Genomic DNA, 12936 nt, shown 5'->3' with positions numbered 1-12936 from the left:
AGCCAAAAGTTGACATTAATTATTATCATAGAGTAACTATCTCTGGAGTGAGCATTGCGTTCTGCGCATGTTGTCAACATTAAACCAGGATTGTCACGTGTTTTCGGGACTTCGCTGTGCGTGTGTGCTTTCTGCATTCTGCATCCTGCAAATTTCGAGACGCATTATAATTAAGGCTTGATTCTGTAGACCTATTTTTCTACGATTTTATGACTATATAATAGATATTACGGCTCGTACAAAAGCTTACAAACAATCGCTTCCTCTCGTAAATTTGCTAGTGGAACAGGAAAGGGAATGGTTAGTTGTTTCAGCAAATACTATCCTCCATGCATTTATCAGTGAGTTGTCGATTATATATATATAGATTATTCAGTCTACTCTCTATTTAATAAACTGGGAGCAAGCACGTAAAATGCGTTAAATAAACATTTCAAAGTGTCACCAGCAAGAAGAAGTGTGCTTTAGGTCGCAAAAACGAGAAAATAAATACGCAGAAATACAAGAAAAAAGGACGAATTAGCAGGGATATAATCGCTAATGTGTGGAAAATTCGGTGTTTTTCAGGCACTTGCAAAAGTACTAGCGTACTGTCAAATCGTTTTGCAAGACCATCACAGCAAAAATGTACGTCTGGCTCTGTAATACTATAAAGTGCTGTATCATACCGAAAACTACCAAAAATCGAGTGCATCTGACCTGTGACACCTATCGCAAAGAAGCAGGATGTAATATCACTTGCCCTTTAAAGTTACGTAGCTGGTTTATTCCCGGTGTCAAATGGATACTGTTAAAATGTCTGCGCAACATTTATAAATAATCCACGATACGTACGAAAAGAATCCGTCTGTACTAGGGATGTAGTGACATTCTAAATATACAGGGCGCTATACGGACACACACACGACGTCCCGAGATCACGTGACCAGGCCGGCAGTGTATGTTGACAACACAAAATCTGTTCTGCGCATGTGAAAGCTCACTCCAGAGATATTTACTCTATGATTATTATGAAAACCCGAAATTTAGTCGTCGTTACAGTGAAGATGTTTGTGGCTGCTCCATCTGACGTATAGATATGACTTAAACGCAGGCATATACAGTAGATAACAACTTCAAAATCTTACGTCAGAGAAGTCGACGACAGCAGATCGCCTGAGGGCGACTACACTGCACACTGGGTCAGGGTGTACGATCGCGGTTCGCGTCAGAGCTCTTCTCTCTGGGCGTGAGGTTTTCCCTCTTCCACCTCTTTTTCGGGGCCCTCTGCGTGTACCCCCGTGGTGTGTGCCCCGTCCATGCCTTCGGCTCGATTTGGCACAGGGCTCGAAGGCCTCAGTCCCTCCTGAGACCCTCCGCCGCCGCTTTCTTTCAATCATTACCGCGTTTCAAGGCTCTGGCGTTGTCTATACTGACGTTTCGATGGTTGCTGGTCGTGTCGGTTATGCTCTCACTCTCAGGGATCATTATGAACAACACTCATTTGCGGCAGACTGCAGTGTTTTCACTGCCGAGCTGGTAGCCATCTCTCGCGCCCTAGAGTATATCTGCTCCTGCTCAGGTGAGTCCGTCTTTATCTGTAGTGACTCCCTGAGCGGTTTATGAGCTATCGACCAGTGTTTCCCTCGCTCTCGTGTGGTGATGACTAACTAGGAGTCCCTCCATAATCTTGCCCGTTGTGGCCGCTCTGTGATCGTTGTGTGGACCCAGAGTCATGTAGGCGTCCTGGGAAATGAACGTGTTGACACGCTGGCCAAACTGGCTGTCGGTGCACCAGCCTTGGAGATTGACCTTTCGGAGAATGACCTCAGGTCAGTTTTGCTTCAGAAGGTACTTCGCACCTCGGCTGAAGAATGGCGCACCCTGCCTTCACCCAAAAAACTTCGAGCCATCGAGGAGGCTACCGGTGCGTGCCGCTCCTCCTTGCTGGTCTCCCGCAAGGACTCTTGTCCTCTGCCGGCTGCGCATTGGCCACACCTGGATAACGCACAGCTATTTATTGCGCCGCGAGGACCCACCTTTATGTCGCTGCGGGTCAGCTTTGACTGTGGTCCAAATCTTGTCGGACTGCCCGCTTTTAACTCCGCTCAGGCAGACGTTTGCGCTGCCTGATACGCTTCCTGCACTTTTATCAGATGACGTTGCGATGACAGATTTAGTTTAGAATTTTATTCGTGCAGTGGGTTTTTATCGCTTGATCTAAGTGTTTGTCCTTTTTTTGTGTTGAGTCTGTCCTTTGGCGTATGATTTTAGACTGGGGTGTTTAGTGCGTTTCTTGGTGGTTGGGTTTTCCTTTTTTGTTTCTATGGTCGGCCAACCACTGTCACACTCGGTGTGATTTTAATTCCTTTTGTGTGGTCTCTAAATGGTTCAAATGGCTCTGAGCACTATGGGACTTAACTTCTAAGGTCATCAGTCCCCTAGAACTTAGAACTACTTAAACCTAACTAACCTAAGGACATCACACACATCCATGCCCGAGGCAGGATTCGAACATGCGACCGTAGCGGTCACGCGGTTCCAGACTGTAGCGCCTAGAACCGCTCGGCCACACCGGCTGTGTGGTCCCTATCTGTGTCTTTCTTGTCCTGTCTCGTCTCTTGTCATCTCCATTGTTTGTTTTTATTCCTTGTGGGGGTTTCAAGTTCACGGAAAAAGTGACTGATGGCACTAGGAATCTGGTCCCTTCAGTCCCACAATCCAACCAACCAACCAACTGCTACATCAATAAAGTGCCACCTGTAAGCTTTTCCGAAAGTTCTCCATCGATTAGTAATAGTGTCTGTTTATTTCTATAATCAATTAGCTTCTACCCGCGACTTCGTTCACTATCAGTTGTATTGTTATTATTATCAAGTATCAGGGAAGCACAGCTCGCGATTTGCACCGTCCTCTCCGCTGCCTCATTGCACGAAGTGAGACGTTATAAGCCACTGTATGTCTATGGCTTTACAGAATCGACACGAATACAAAGATTTCAATACAGATTTTTTTTAGTTATTTGAGGGCTAGTTTAATCGGAATTGTCATGATATATGTTTGGGAAAGTTTGCTCAGTCGTTGAAAGGTAATCTGCTATAGAAAATAAAGAGTTTGCTGCAGCATTAAGCTACCTAATCATTATGTGGTACATAATTTGATGTCATACTATAATATAGATTCCAAAACTCTCTACAAAAAATTGTGCGAGAGCATATGTTTATCTTCTATGGTTCACCTACAATCACCTTTTTTGTGATTTTTCAGTTTCACAGCACCAGGTGCAATCAAAACACAAAAATTATAGTGGACTTTTGTGTAGATGTTTTTGAGAGGTACCGGTACAGCTTTGTTCTTTCCAGTTTTACGTAGCTTTGTTGTTTGCACAAGTTGTTGTGAAAAAGCGCATTGCCAACAAAGATTTTGCTGCCTTGATACACCATTATCGATTATTGTGATCTCTGCCTACTTATTTCATTTTTAAGTAGCCTTTGTTCTTCACTGGGTTCAAGGTATCTCTATACCAAACTTTATCAAATTCGATTCATTGCTTCTGCCATGAAAAGGTGTCAGACAGAAATAGTAATTCTGTAATATTGGTACTTTATGGATTATTCACTGTGCCTTCCAACAAGAAGTGAAGTGCTTTATCATGACTGAAATACGCTGGTTCCTGACAACAACGCCTAACAGGACACAAGGTACTATTTGCCAGTAAGAGGACTTTGGCAAAATGTCAAGGAACAAAGAACAACAAATGTGAAGCTTTCTGGCAGATTAAAACTGTGTGCCAGACGGAGACTCGAACTCGGGACCTCTGCCTTTCGTGAGCAAGTGCCCTACCAACTGAGCTATCCAAGCACAACCCAGAACCCCTCCTCACAGATTTACAGCAGACGAGGTACTAGAGGAAGTACAGCTGTGAGGAGGGATCCTCAGTCGCGCTTGGGTAGCTCAGTTAGTAGAGCACTTGCCTGTGAAAAGCAAAGGTCTTGAGTTCGAGTCTCGATCTGGCACACTGTTGTAACTGCCAGGAAGTTTCATATCAGCCCATACCCCATACTCTGCTGCAGAGTGAAATCTATCCGGCACAGTAGCTCAGCGTGTTCGGTCAGAGAGCTGGTTGGCCTCTGTGATAAAAAACTGAGTGGACGGATAAAAACACGAACTGTAACGGATGTCATGTGACGTCCACAACGACCAAACACAACGATCAACAACGAGCAAAATGAAAAAAAAAGTTAGTAGAGGACTTGCCTGTGAAAGGCAAAGGTCCTGAGTTCGAGTCTCGATCTGGCACACGGTTTTAATCTGCCAGTAAGTTTCATATCAGCCCATACTCCGCTGCAGAGCGAAATTTTTATTCTGGATACAACAAACGTACTGACTATAAGAACCCTATCGATGATGGAAAATCGAAACGTGTAGCATCAAATAAAGCTGTTTGTAACAGTACTATTTCTTAGTAACTAGGAAAGGAATTCGGAGACATCAAATATTTACCGAAAATATTTGAATGTGTGAGCCTGAAAGCAGCCCTATAAATTTACAAATTCTTCACAAAGTAAAATATATAACTTTTTTTGCGTAGTTAGTGAAACATACACAATAGCTCATCCATCTATTGTGCGATCACAGAAAGATAAACGACATGACGTTTTATTGTACTTTCGTCGTAAATTCTGGCAAAAAAGAAACAGGAAGACATAACAAAACAAGTCATACTTACTTTCCGTTAATTCCAGGCTTTCTGCATTTTTAAACTCACAGTTTCTTGCTGCCTTTAAATAAGAATTGTGATTATGCCAGGATTCACTGTCTCTCCATTTTCCCTCCACTCTTTCTCTGTTCTCTCTCTCTCGCTCTCTCTCAGAATGCTGGGGGGGAGAGGGGGGGGAGGGGGGGTGGGTCGGACATGCGTCTCTGAATCCACCTTGTGCCTTACAGTGAAAAAGGATGGTTCTCTTTCTTAATTCTTAATAGTTTACAAACTTGCACAAATAATATAGACATGAAATTCGTTTCCTGGTCCATCAGAATGGCATAAGGGCAATGGTGATACTAAGTGACTCAGAAAGGCTTTTTCTATGGTGTCTGCCATTATGATTGCAATTGGCACCATAACCAGGTACTGAGGAAAGTGATCAATAATAGACAGAATGTATTTATTCTCCCATTGGGTATAGGGAAAAGAATTCTGTAATATCTCAAATGACATAGAGGCACCCATCATGATTTGCAATTTAATCCATTACCATGTTTGCTGTGCTCTTTCTGCACGTAGAAGACAAATCCGTATATATCTCTCTCTGTCACATTGCTAATTTCACTGCCAGTAACAGGTAGCAGTTCAAGAATCTGTGGCACTTCTGCCTCTGTGGCAAGCCTAAATGCTATCATGGCATTAGGTAACTATATGGTGCTACAGCATCTTAGGTATTATTAACTGATTCCCAAGTGAAATTTTATTATGTAGAATGTTGTCTTTGGGTATGACTTCTGGAGAGTGTAATACTATCAACAGTCAGCACCCTCTTCTTTTAGCTCTGCGATAAGTACCTCTTCTGCGAGCACTACACTAACCTTCCTAATTAATGCAACTGCATTTTGATGAAGTTGCCCTGATTTATGATGTACATCGTAGTCACACTCACTCATCTGCACTGCCCAGTACGTTAAATGACTACCAGGTCTTTCAAATTCAGTAGCCACGAAAGGTCAAGGTGGTCAGTTACCACTGTGGACTTTCCCCAATGCAAATATCATTTAAAATAATCAACTCAGAACACCAGTGCCAGTAATTCTTTCTCTGTTGTGCTGTACTTAACTGCAGGCTTATTGAACTGGCGAGTAGGAAGCCAACTGGTCTTTCTTAGCCTTCCACTCATTGTGGATCTGGTTTTGCCTCTGCTGACCTAATAATGTATGTCCCAGATACTGAACCTGTGATTCTGCGAAACTCAAGCGGTCGCTGTGTAATATTGACAATACTGTTCTGTTCAGCATATTCCTCTGTTGTTCTGGAGAATACAATAATGTCTCCTAAATAGACCATGCACGTTGTTGGCTTCATCCGTTTTAACAACAAGTTTGCAGATTGCTGCAATGTGAACGATGAGTTCTTACCGAGTGAGGTGGCGTGGTGGTCAGGATACTGGACTCATTCGGGAGGACGACTGTTCAAACCCTGGTGTATCGACTTTGTTGACTGCCATCATATCAACACATAGGTGATAAGATTTCTCACCGTTAACTGATTTTCTGGGAATAATCACTACATGCGATACTCATGGACTGAAGGAGGGTTGCATAATTCCAGCATCAAGCTGTTGCTGAATATTCTCTTCCACAACTGATTAGAAGTCATAATTTTGTGGTATGTTAAGACAGCAGCTAGCAAGTACAACCCTTCCTCAAACAACAATGCAAGTTGTTTTAACACTGGATACAGACTGTATCGATCATATTTCAATAAATGTAACAACTTTTCCTACAAGCAACCTTTAATAGGTGGCATGATTTTATGAACTCGTCTTATGGGCAATGTTTTCTGTTTCTTACTCTTCTGCAATTGCTATCCTCTTGTAGCTCATCGAGAAATATCTCTTGTATACCGGCCAGTATAGTTCCATATCGTGTTATGACATCTTTCATTCCAAAGTTTTTCATACAAACTGGAACATAATTTGTTTAATATACCACCTCAGTCTTACAGAGGCTCCGTTTTACCTGTAGCTGAAATCTATTAAGAACGTCATTGCGGATCATCAACCAGAAAGACTGATCCTTTAGACTCTTTGATTTTGAATGCAGGCCAGAGAACCTCTTCAGTACTGCCACTTACAGTTACACTGGGGCTGGCTTTTAACACTATAGCATGCTGTTCTGTACGAAATTAAGACATAGGCTGTTTTTCCTGGGTTTCTTTAACCAGTTTGGCGTGCTTCCCACAGAAACGCTGAATTACCTCACAGAATGAGACCGTATGCGACCCACACTCAAACACACCCTGGCAATGACGCAGAAACTCATTCCCCAGGATGACAAGAAAATCCTGCCCTCACTTCCTTAACGCTTCCATTTGGAAATCGTAAAGTCTCACATCAGTTTTTACGTTAACAGACCACATTCCCTTCCGATTTATTACTTCACCACACAAACCAGCAACGCAGCAGTGAGCAGCTTTACCACCTGCTTGTCATGAGGGGACCAGAACACTAAATAAGCTTGAGTATGTGCGTCAATCAAAATCAAAATTCTCACTTTTGTCCCTTTGCATTTTCCCCACTATAACCGCACTTGCCACCTCTCTAAACCTCGTTAATTAGCGGGGTCTCCTGTTCTTACTAGGGTGGGGTTAAGTGGCTTCGTCTCCCCCCCCCCCCCTCCCCCCTCCCCCGCGTTTCCCTGATTACGTCGCCGGCCGCTGTGGCCGAGCGGTTCTGGGCGCTTCAGTCCGGAACCACGCTGCTGCTACAGTCCCAGGTTCGAATCCTGCCTCGGGCATGGAAGTGTGCGATGTCCTTAGGTTAGTTAGGTTTAAGTAGTTCTGAGTCTAGGGGACTGACGACCTCAGATGTTAAGTCCCATAGTGCTCAGAGCCATTTGAACCATTTTGAACCTGATTAGGCCTCTCATTTCCTGTCTTAAGTCTGGAAGCCACCCCAGCCACGCACTGCTCGATGACTGACGGCAATTTCCTCCCAAATGTCCGATTCCTCGACTACCCTAAAATATCTTATTTTCGGTCAATCATTCTTACTGAATGAGAGCGGCTTTGATAATATAGAAGGTGCACTAAAAATGCAACAAAGGCTATATACCCCAGAAGATTACATCACCGTCATGAAAAAAGGACAGAGAAGAAAACATCCTCTTCAAATCCATAGAATGGAAGGAAAACTTTTGGGATACTTCATAGCCAGAAAAAAAAACATAGCCAATAGAAAGCATGACATACAAAATAACAAAGCTGATCGGCTAGAACTTCGTCAAATCAGAATAACCAAGAAAAAACCTTATTCAATATTCATGAACAAGAACTTCAGTCAGAATTTAGTTGCAGTAAATGTTCAGAGCCGTACTGTGGGCGGCCTAGAATCTTCGTCTTACCTAATATCATTCTTGGTACCTTTAAGCCAAATAGTAAACCAGTATCACTGCCAAAATTGTAGGACATAAAATTTATAATGGATCTCATTCCAGGAATTGCCAGACAGTTTTATTAAAACTTAATTTCAGACCCCGACATTGTAGATGATGTTGATGGGACATTTGATTTCACTTTGGAGTGGTTTCCAAACATGCCAGCATGTAAAAGAATCATGCGGGCATAACTAATTTATATGATAAACAATAGTAATAATAATGTTACTTTAAGTGCTGAAATATTTCGTTTCTTAAAATTATACAAAAACACTAAAGCAATAGTGAATTTGATATAATGTTTCAATTCTATTTGTATTTGCTTCCTGATTTTGCTACTCTTACACTGACATTGTGAATAAAAAAATGTTCAAACATGAACTATGAAGAGTAGTGGTGTCAATCATGTAAATGTTGCTTCATTCTTCTTCTTTCGATCTACAAACCAAAAGAACTAAGTCCCAGTGCTAAATTTTAAGATAAGCAATAAGGAACCAACTCCAGTTTCGGCCCCCTATGCTCAGTGGATCAATAAATGTTGAGACCTATACTATTAATTTGATAGAACATTAGAAAATGTTTCTGATGCGACAATTGCTTTTAAGATAATTCCAAATTTGAATTTTATTTGTAAAGTGATGCTAAAACAGCTCTAGCTCAAAATGCAAATTTGGGAGTTGGTTCCATATTGCACAACCACATCTAATACATCCATAGCACATGTTACAACTTCCTCTACAAGTACGCCATTTGCATCTCTGCCTAGCATATATGGTTGGCATGAAATAGCTTCATTCTGCTGGGGAACGCCGTGATATCCTCTCCTAATCTAATTTCTGTCAGGGAGTAAATAACGTATTGCAGTAATAACTCAAATCAGTTAAGAAAGGCAAGTCTTCCGGTCCAGATGGTATACCAATCAGGTTCCTTTCAGAGTATGCAAACACAATAGCGCCTTTCTTGGCAGTCATATACAACCGCTCGCTTGACGAAAGGTCTGTCCCTAAGGACTGGAAAAAGGCAGGTCACACCAATATTCAAGAAGCGAAATAGGAGTAACCCATTGAATTACAGACCCATATCATTGACCTCAATTTACAGTAGGATTTTGGAGTATTTACTGAACTCGAACATTATGAATCACCTTGAAGAAAGTGACTTATTGATACATAAACAACACGGATTCAGAAAATATCGTTCTTGTGTAACACAGCTAGCTCTTTATTCCTATGAAGTACTGAGTGCTAACAACAAGGGTTCTCAGGTCGATTCCATATTCCTAGATTTCCAGAAGGCTTTTGATACCGTTGCTCGCAAGCGACTATTAATCAAATTGCTTGCATGTGGAGTATCGTCTCAGTTGTGTGACTGGTTTCGTGATTTCCTCTCACAGACGTCACAGTTCGTACTGATAGACGGTAAATCATCGAGTAGAACAGAAGTGATATCTGGTGTTCCCCAAGGTAGTGTCATAGTCCCTCTGCTGTTACTGATTTACATAAATGATCTAGGTGATAATTTGAGCAGCACCCTTAGTTTGTCTGCAGATGACGCTGTAATTTACCGTCTAGTAAAATCATCAGACGATCAATTCCAGTTACAAAATGATCTAGAGAGAATTTCTGTATGGTGTGAAAAGTGGCATGTGGAACTAAACAAAGAAAAGTGCGAGGTCACCCACGTGGGTACTAAAAGAAATCTGATTAATTTTGGGTACACGCTAAATCGCACAAATCTAAGGGCTGTCAATTCGACTAAATACCTGTTGTTGTTCTTGTTGTGGTCTTGAGTCATGAGACTGGTTTGATGCAGCTATCCTGTGCAAGGTTCTTCATCTCCCAGTACCTACTGCAACCTACATCCTTCTGAATCTGCTTAGTGTATTCATCTCTTGGTCTCCCTCTACGATTTTTACCCTCCACGCTGCCCTCCAGTACTAAATTGGTGATCCCTTGATGCCTCAGAACATGTCCTACCAACCGATCCCTTCTTCTGGTCAAGTTGTGCCACAAACTTCTCTTCTCCCCAATCCTATTCAATACTTCCGCATTACTTATGTGATCTACCCATCTAATCTTCAGCATTCTTCTGTAGCACCACGTTTCGAAAGCTTCTATTCTCTTCTTGTCCAAACTATTTATCGTCCATGTTTCACTTCCATACATGGCTACACTCCATACAAATACTTTCAGAAATGACTTCCTGACACTTAAATCTATACTCGATGTCAACAAATTTCTCTTCTTCAGAAACGGTTTCCTTGCCATTGCCAGTCTACATTTTATATCCTCTCTACTTTGACCATCATCAGTTATTTTGCTCCACAAATAGCAAAACTCCTTTACTACTTAAAGTGTCTCATTTCCTAATCTAATTCCCTCAGCATCACCCAACTTAATTCGACTACATTCCATTATCCTCATTTTGCTTTTGTTGATGTTCATCTTATATCCTCCTTTCAAGACGCTATCCATTCCATTCAACTGCTCTTCCAAGTCCCTTGCTGTCTCTGACAGAATTACGATGTCATCGGCGAACCTCAAAGTTTTTATTTCTTCTCCATGGATTTTAATACCTACTCCGAATTTTTCCTCTGTCTCCTTTACTGCTTGCTCAATATACAGATTGAATAGCATCGGGGAGAGGCTACAACCCTGTCTTACTCCCTTCCCAACAACTGCTTCCCTTTCATGTCCCTCGACTCTTAAAACTGCCATCTGCCTTTCGCTCCCTGTATTTTACCCCTGCCACCTTTAGAATTTGAAAGAGAGTATTCCAGTCAATATTGTCAAAAGCTTTCTCTAAGTCTACAAATGCTAGAAACGTAGGTTTGCCTTTCCTTAATCTTTCTTCTAAGATAAGTCGTAAGGTCAGTATTGCCTCACGTGTTCCAGTATTTATACGGAATCCTAACTGATCTTCCCCGAGGTCGGCTTCTACTAGTTTTTCCATTCGTCTGTAAAGAATTCGTGTTAGTATTTTGCAGCTGTGGCTTATTAAACTGATTGTTCGGTAACTTTCATATCTGTCAACACCTGCTTTCTTTGTGATTGTAATTATTATATTCTTCTTGAAGTCTGAGGGTATTTCGCCTGTTTCACACATCTTGCTCACCAGATGGTAGAGTTTTGTCAGGACTGGCTCTCCCAAGGCAGTCAGTAGTTCCAATGGAATGTTGTCTACTACGGGGGCCTTGTTTCGACTCAGGTCTTTCAGTGCTCTGTCAAACTCTTCACGCAGTATCGTATCTCCCATTTCATCTTCATCTACATCCTCTTCCGTTTCCATAATATTGTCCTCAAGTACATCGCCCTTGTATAGACCCTCTATATACTCCTTCCACCTTTCTGTTTTCCCTTCTTTGCTTAGAACTGGGTTTCCATCTGATCTCTTGATGTTCATACAAGTGGTTCTCTTTTCTCCAAAGGTCTCTTTAATTTTCCTGTAGGCAGTATCTATCTTACCCCTAGGTAGATAAGCCTCTACATCCCTGCTTAGCCATTTTGCACTTCCTGTCGGTCTCATTCTTGAGACGTTTGTATTCCTTTTTGCCTGCTTCATTTACTGCATTTTTATATTTTCTCCTTTCATGAATTAAATTCAATATTTCTTCTGTTACCCAAGGATTTCTTCTAGCCCTCGTCTTTTTACCTACTTGACCCTCTGCTGCCTTCACTACTTCATCCCTCAAAGCTACCCATTCTTCTTCTACTGTATTTCTTTCCCCCATTCCTGTCAGTTGTTCCCTTATGCCCTCCCTGAAACTCTGTACAACCTCTGGTTCTTTCAGTTTATCCAGGTCCCATCTCCTTAAATTCCCAGCTTTTTGCAGTTTCTTCAGTTTTAATCTACAGGTCATAACCAATAGATTGTGGTCAGAGTCCACATCTGCCCCTGGAAATGTCTTACAATTTAAAACCTGGTTCCTAAATATGTCTTACCATTATATAATCCATCTGAAACCTGTCAGTATCTCCAGGCTTCTTCCATGTATACAACCTTCTTTCATGATTCTTGAACCAAGTGTTAGCTATGATTAAGTTGTGCTCTGTGCAAAATTCTACCAGGCGGCTTCCTCTTTCATTTCTTACCCCCAATCCATATTCACCTACTACGTTTCCTTCTCTCCTTTTTCCTACTGCCGAATTCCAGCCACCCATGACTATTAAATTTTCGTCTCCCTTCACAATCTGAATAATTTCTTTTATTTCATCATACATTTCTTCAATTTCTTCGTCACCTGCTGAGTTAGTTGGCATATAAACTTGTACTACTGTAGTAGGCGTAGGCTTCGTATCTGTCTTGGCCACAATAATGCATTCACTATGCTGTTTGTAGTAGCTTACCCGCATTCCTATTTTCCTATTCATTATTAAACCTACTCCTGCATTACCTCTATTTGATTTTGTGTTTGTAACCCTGTAGGCACCTGACCAGAAGTCTTGTTCCTCCTGCCACCGAACTTCACTAATTCCCATTATATCTAACTTTAACCTATCCATTTCCCTTTTTAAATTTTCTAACCTACCTGCTCGATTAAGGGATCTGACATTCCACGCTCCGATCCGTAGAATGCCAGTTTTCTTTCTCCTGATAACGCCGTCCTCTTGAGTAGTCCCCGCCTGGAGATCCGAATGGGGACTATTTTACCTCCGGAATGTTTTACGCAAGAGGACGCCATCATCATTTAATCATACAGTAAAGCTGCATGCCCTCGGGAAAAATTACGGCCGTAGTTTCCCCTTGCTTTCAGCCGTTCGCAGTACCAGCACAGCAAGGCCGTTTTGGTTATTGTTACAAGGCCAGATCAGT

This window comes from Schistocerca serialis, chromosome 5, assembly GCF_023864345.2.
Source record: "Schistocerca serialis cubense isolate TAMUIC-IGC-003099 chromosome 5, iqSchSeri2.2, whole genome shotgun sequence".
In the NCBI taxonomy this organism is placed as follows: domain Eukaryota; kingdom Metazoa; phylum Arthropoda; class Insecta; order Orthoptera; family Acrididae; genus Schistocerca; species Schistocerca serialis.
The sequence above is the reverse complement of the archived record's forward strand: the minus strand, read 5'-3'. Positions refer to the sequence as shown.